The 7,594-nt window shown below is 34.7% G+C and overlaps 1 pseudogene; it reads right to left on the bottom strand.

Moving 5' to 3' along the window:
• Positions 1–3,202: 3,202 nt before the first annotated feature.
• LOC131637721 (uncharacterized) lies at positions 3,203–5,721 on the bottom strand (annotated as a pseudogene).
• Positions 5,722–7,594: the final 1,873 nt, after the last annotated feature.

The following is a 7,594-nucleotide window of genomic DNA, read 5'->3' as shown; positions in this document are numbered from 1 at the left end:
GTAATTTTAGTCATGTAATGTTGAGTCATATTAAACTTTTTTGCAAGTTTTTAGGCTAGAACGTGAACTCCAGCCTACTTATCATAACTGATATAACACAACAGATTGTATAATTTCTGAATTAATCCATATACTATTCATAAACTGGTTTTATGATTTCAAAATAAATTAATACGAGGTTTAAAAATTATGCTTTGAAATATATATTTTGGCACCGCAGACTATGCCTCAGCAACACAGTTGCATTTAAAAACTGTTACCTGTGTACGATTCAACATTACTATATGTACCTTCAAAAACCTTAAAAATAATAAATAATAATACGAAAAAAATGAATTACTACTGCTATATTTTATTTGCTCTGGAGTTGAAATTAGGGGTGACAAAACGGGCCGGGGCCCGCCGGGCCGCTCGCGCACCCGCCAAAAAATGGCGGGTTGGGTTGGGATTTTAGGCTCGCCGCTCGCCAAAGCCCGCCCCGCCAAAACCCGCCACCCGCCATACCCGCCCCGCCAAAGCCCGCTGCTCGCCATAGCCCGTTCCTCCTCCAAAACTCACTCTTTTTTTAGTTAATTCTAGTAATTGCAATCTTTGATGGTTTAGTTTATACATTTATTTATAAATATATGTAATATTTTTTAAGTAAATTTGTTAAAAAATTACTTTTATAAAAAATTGTTTTAAAAAATAAGTGAAAAGTTTAATTAAAATGTAAAAAAAGCCTATTAATCTATTTAAAAAAATATAAAGAAAAATAGGCGGGTAAGCCCGCCGCCCGCCAACCCACCATCTTGGCGGGGCGGGCATGAATTTTATGCCCATTTTACTTGGCAGGCATGTCCGCCCCGCTCGTTTTTTGGCGGGCATAAGGCGGGGCGGGCGGCCCGTTTTGCCACCCCTAGTTGAAATAGCACCTTTAGATAGGGGTGGCAAAACGGGCCGTGGCCCGCCGGGCCGGCCCGCCACCCGCCAAAAAATGACGGGTTGGGTTGGGATTTTAGGCCCGCCGCTCGCCAAAGCTCGCCCCACAAAAACCCGCCGCCCGCCATACCCGCCCCGCCAAAGCCCGCCGCCCGCCAAAACCCGCCTCTCCTCCAAAATTCACTCTTTTTTTAGTTAATTCTAGTAATTTTAATTCTTTATGGTTTATTTTATACATTTATTAATAAATATATGTAATATTTTTTTAAGTAAATTTGTTAAAAAGTTGCTTTTATAAAAAATTGTTTTAAAAAATAAGTGAAAAGTTTAATTAAAAGGTAAAAAAAGTCTATTAATCTATTAACAAAATATAAATAAAAATAGGCGGGTAAGCCCGCCGCCCGCCAACCCGCCATCTTGGCGGGGAGGACATGACTTTTATGCCCATTTTACTTCGCGGGCATGCCTGTCCCGCTCATTTTTTGGCGGGCATAAGGCGGGGCGGGCGGCCCGTTTTGCCACCCCTACCTTTAGATACAAATATCACAAGTTTGTACGCATTTGGAAATGACTTTTGCTACATGGACTGTTTGCAAGTCCTTTTTTTACTTTAATAATATTTTCTTCCTCCATCACCTACTTCTTTCTTAGCTTTGAATACATTGTTACCTTTTTTACTGCGAAAGATTCCAGCTATGCATTACACTTAGGGTGTGCTTGTTTTAGATGATTTTGTGAAGAGAGAGTTTAGTGAGAGAGAAGTAGAAGAGAAATGGTCTATTTCTCTTGCTTGGTTGAGAGATGAAATAGAGAAGAGAGATTAATTTTTGTGGGCCCATGCACTTTTTCATTTCTCTCCTGAGATGAGAAGAAAACAACAATTAGCTCATAATTTTTTGTCTTTCCCCAATTACCCTCATGTTATTAGTTAGACTAATATGTAATACAATATTGCCAACAAAAAAATATTCATTCACGTTATAATATCATTAAAATATTTATCAATTCTATCAAAATAATATTATTATTAACAATTTATTTTTTTAAATTAAATTAAAAACTGATATAATTAATTAATTATTTAAATTTAAATACAAGAATTAAATTAACTTTGATAGAAATATTATTTAGTGTATGGGCATTATTGTACTTTTAAAAAAATACTACACTTCTCTCTTCTCTATTTCTCTTTTCTTTCTCTTATACCAATCACTATATCAAATCTACTTTATTTCTTATCTTTTTCTCTCTTCTCACATTCTCTCTTATCTATTTCTCTCTTCACAACTTCTCTTCTAAACCAAACACATCCTTACACTTTTATAGAGTAAATCTATATACCTAGCTAATAGATTTCTAGCACTGCAAAACATCATTCATCTCATCCCAGTCACATGTCTTTTCATTATAGAAATTAAGATCCAACTCAATTGGATCTTAGATAGTTCGATTTCCTTACTATTCCGTTAATTCCGTTAAGACAAACGTTTATATAATATTTGCTTTTTAGGATGCAACAAATAATTTTTATTCAAGGTTCAATTTGATTTTTAAAACAAAACCAAAGAATCCGAATTTTTCATAATGAAAACAAATCTACAATAAGGAGGATGATTTACAATGAGAAAGATAATGTTAAGAGTGAGAAGAAATAGAAAAATCTCAATTTATTATTGTGTTGGATTGTGTGAATGGATTATTAAGAGAGAAAACATTAAGAGAGAAAACATAAAAATCCAACCTTATCTTGTGGTGGTGCGACACTTGGCAACGTGCATACTGTATTAGTGGAGTAAAAAATCATAAGTTTTCAACTTTCAAGCTTATCACTTAGACCATTTACAATGGTTGAAAAACTCAACACCAACTTTTTCAACTCTCAACACTCCACATCATTTTCTCTTTCTTCCACCTAATAACTCAACACCCATTCAACTTTTACCCTCTCCAATGGTTTTTCATTCAACACCCTACCCCACCACTTTTTATTTTCATATTCTTATTTAAATTTTATTTTTATGATTACATAAAATTACAATTATCGATTAAAATTAAATTAAAATAATAAATACTTAATAATTTATTTTTTAATTTTTTGTAATAAAAACAAAATTTATTTAAATAATTGGATACGATACAAATCATCTTAAATTAATTTAAAATACAACACACAATTAACGTAATTAGTACGTTACAAATAATTTAAAATGCAATACAACACACAAGTAACGTAATTAGTACGATACAAATAATTTAAAATGCAATACAACACACAAATAATTCAATCACGGAACATTCCAAACTTTGTCCATATGTGCTTCACTAGATCGGCTTGCAATTCTTTATGAACATTTGGATCACGGAACTCTGATCTAGCACGCACATGATTTGCAAAAGCGGGTAACACCTCGGTCGAGTATGGTTGTGGTGCACTAGATCCACTTTCCCCAGATTGCTCAAAATCGGTCCAACGTTGAGAATATGAATCTCGTTCATCCTCAACAATCATATTATGTAATATGATGCATGACCTCATGATGATACCCAAATCAGCTATGTCCCACAAGCGAGCTGGTTCACGGATGATTTTAAATCGAGCTTGGAGCACTCCAAATGCACGTTCGATGTCCTTCCGACATCCCTCCTGAAATTTTGCAAATAATTTATCGGGTTCACTTTGAGGAAGTCTAATCGATTTGACGAAAGTTAGATAAGAAGGGTAGATACCATCAGCTAGATAGTATGCCATATTATATGGACGTTGATTCACAAAGAAATTCACACTTGGAGCCTTTCCCTGTTCCACGTCATCAAACACTGGTGACCGGTCTAGAACGTTTATATCGTTCAACGTTCCCGGACATCCAAAAAAGGCATGCCAGATCCATAGGTCATGAGATGCAACTGCTTCAAGAATAACTGTGGTGGTTCCCTTATCCCCTCTAGTAAATTGTCCTTCCCATGCTTTAGGACAAATTTTCCACTCCCAATGCATGCAGTCAATACTCCCAATCATCCCTGGGAACCCCCGCATTTCACTAACATGCAGTATTCTTTGCAGGTCATCTTGGGTTGGTGCTCTCAGATACACTTGCTCGTAGAAGCGTATGATTCCTTTACAGAATCTACGTAAGCACTCCAATGCTGTAGTACCTCCTATTTTGATGTACTCATCGACCGCATCTGCTGCAACACCATATGCTAACATTCGCATTGCTGTGGTACATTTTGCTAAGGGTGATATACCTTCTTTATTGGCTGCATCAACTCGATGGGTGAAGTAGTTATCACTACTTGAAAGGTCCCCAACGATTCGAAGGAAAACATTTTTTTCATCCGGTACCGACGACGAAACATTGCATCGCCATATGTAGGCTCATTGGCAAAGTAGTCGTCAATTAGTCTTTGGTTTGCCGCTGCATGATCTCTATTGAGATATTTTCTACAATAATTAAAGCAAACACTACACTGGCATATTGAAACAACAATAATTAAAGCAAACACTACACTGACATATAGATTCGACAATAATTAAAGCAAACACTACACTGACATATTGAAACAACAATAATTAAAGCAAACACTACACTGACATATTGAAACAACAATAATTAAAGCAAACACTACACTGACAAATACTTCATTGAAATTAATTATCAAACAGTTCTGCCTCCAACTTTTTCAACAGCTGGTTCTTCCGGTCATCTAGATGCTCTTCGGAAGTTAGCTTTAGATACATCTTCATTTTCTTGGTTTTAGTCTTTTCCAAGGCTATATTGTTAGCCTGCTGTTGCATCAAGGCTATGTTGTCCAATCGTTCAAGCTCTTTCGTCTTGAATTCTTTGTATTCAGCCCATTCTTTGTCCACCACCTCCGAGGCATATTCCTTGCTTTTCTTTTTACCCTTTTTTTTAGCTGCCTCCCTTCCTATAGGACGAGCACTGGATTCTACAGTGTTTGAGCCACATGCATCACTCTCGCGAGATCTCTTAGATCCACTACTTCCTGAGCCAATATTTCCTCCTACTTGACTAACATAACGTGGTTGATCACGGAGAGCGTGCCATTCTTCCATTAAAGTGAATCTAACATTCTTCCCACATGCATATAATTCCTGCGCTTTTGCCAAAACATCATTCTCCGACCAACCACTTCCTTGCATACGCTTAGCGCCATCATAAGCGCCAATCCATTTACCCAACACTTTGTTCATATAATTAAAACGGTTTCGGCATGCAGGTCCATCACGCGGAGGATCGAATGAGCAATGCTCATTACAATACTCAGCAATTTTACCCCAATATGTTTCACCTTTCTGGTTTCTTCCGACAACACTGCTTGTTCCAAATTTAATCCACCCACTAATTAGCACCAAATTTTGTTCAGTGTTCCATGCTGGTTGCTGAGTTTTCCTGCTCTTAGGAGTTGAATCCTCTGAATTTGGAGCGACTTCATTAGAAACTATCATGCCACCAATAGTTAGTTGTGTTGAAAACTCGGGAAATTCAGGTACACCACCACTTGGAAAATTTGCATTCGCCATTGTCACATAACCATTAAACGGGGGTGTTTGAGATGGATTTCTCGGCATAGATCCATAATATGGTTGAAAGTTTGGAACAGAGGATGACTGGTTGAAATTTGGTGGAAAACCAAAACTAGGTATGTTTTGAGGATGTTGGTTGGAAAATTGATTTGGATTTTGATAATAGTTGGGATTTTGATAATTGTTGGGATTTTGAAAATTGTTGGGATTTTGGTTAAATGGAAAATTAGCAGAATTTTGAGTGTTAAAATGATTATTGGGATCCATTTCACTAAAAAAAGACACTTAACTTAAAAAAAAAACACTAATAGAAAGATAATAATAGAGAAATATAGTGAAAAACTTGGTTTTTTTTTCTGTGTCCAAATCAAATGAACCAAGTCTCTATTTATAGAGAAAAAAAATCATGAATTTTGGTATTAAAAAAAAAAAAAATTAATTTGCAGCGAAATAATTGAGTTCAAAGTATTAAATGGATAAAAATCTGGCCAGCCAATCAGAAACAGCCACGTGGCTGCACTTATCTCCTTTTCCATTCTCTCTCCGCGTGCAGAACTCTCCCACTCTCACTCCAGCGCGTGGCCCACACGCGCCTGCGTTGCTCCACTCACACGCTGCCACGTCAGCTTCTGGGACAGATTACTTGGTGTTGAGTTTTCTCAACATCTCTCTCCTCCAACACACACTCAACACCACATTCAACTCCCCATTGCACATCTTTTCCCCATGTTGACTTTAATTCTACTCCCCATTGCACTTGGTCTTATATATACGATAATCGATATATTAATATTTTTAATATATATTGAACTTTTTTCCAAATGCATTAGTTGTTTATAGAATAATATTGATGATTCCTATTGCTTCGCCGAAGTTTTTCGAAATTAAAATTTTAATAAAATCTTATGTAAAATCAAAATGTCTCAATAAAGATTAAATGGATTAGTTTTATTATCAATTGAAAAAAGAAAATGTTAACTGGAAATTAATTATAATAGTTTAATAAATAATTTTGCTTCTCAAAAAGTTTGAAAAATAAATTTTAGATAAATATTATAATAATTTAATTTTTTTTAATAGAATATAAAAGATCTCAATTTAAAATCTGGGCCGGCTATGTTACGAACTACACATCATATTGTCGACTTTTAACTAAATCACTTAGCTGGTCAAGATTCAACTTTTTAAATGACAAATTGGAATGACTCAATCACCTTCGGCGAGTTTGAGAATTATGATATGATTCTAATTATTATGATTAACACGTATCGATTGAGTATTGATGATCCAGTTATGACTAGCCAAAATGCAAAGAATGCATTTGTGTATATATAGTTTGCTCATAAAAGAATATTATTATTATTTTATTATTATTATTATTATTATTATTATTATTTCTTGCATTTCATGAGTCTATTACTTAGTGGCATTAAAAATGGTGATTGTTTTGTTGCAAATAAAAAGAAAATGCAAAAGAGCAAAATGGAAAGAGGCTTTCAATTTTGAAACGCGAGGAATTGCAAATTGGTTGTTACGAGAGTGATGTTTTCAGGCCATAGTGAAAGTTCTTGGAGTAAAGTATTAACACTCATTTATATGTTAATCAGTATCTGGAGTATTTTCTTAAACAATTTTTCAAAGTGATTACTATTGTATATGCTATAAAATATTTTATTTATACGTTGTTTAGAATTTATTTTTTATTTAATGCAAAACTTTTGACTCATTTTATTATTTCTCTATAAATTTTAATAAAATACGATTCAGTGGTAATGGAATGAGTGACACTGACAACGCCATATCCACGTTACGAATTTCCATTTTGCAGGATTCAGGCAAGCAGGTGTAAAACTGGCATGTGTATAGGTTTGTTTATTTTGGTAGTACTTCCCGTAATCATAACGCTGGATATTTTAAAACGCACTAACTTCATAAATAAATAATTAATTTTACTTGTGTAGAAAATTGTATGGAAATAAATTTAAGAAAGCTTTGAATAATGGTTATGCTTTTAGCTTAGTTTTTACAAAAAAGAAAAATTATATTTAGAATAGTCATCTACAATGGTTGAAAAATACCTAAATCCTTCTTAGAATGTAATGTAATACTTAGAATAGAGTTTTGTTT

This window comes from Vicia villosa, unplaced genomic scaffold (assembly GCF_029867415.1).
Source record: "Vicia villosa cultivar HV-30 ecotype Madison, WI unplaced genomic scaffold, Vvil1.0 ctg.002076F_1_1, whole genome shotgun sequence".
Lineage (NCBI taxonomy): Eukaryota > Viridiplantae > Streptophyta > Magnoliopsida > Fabales > Fabaceae > Vicia > Vicia villosa.
The sequence above is the reverse complement of the archived record's forward strand: the minus strand, read 5'-3'. Positions and strand labels throughout refer to the sequence as shown.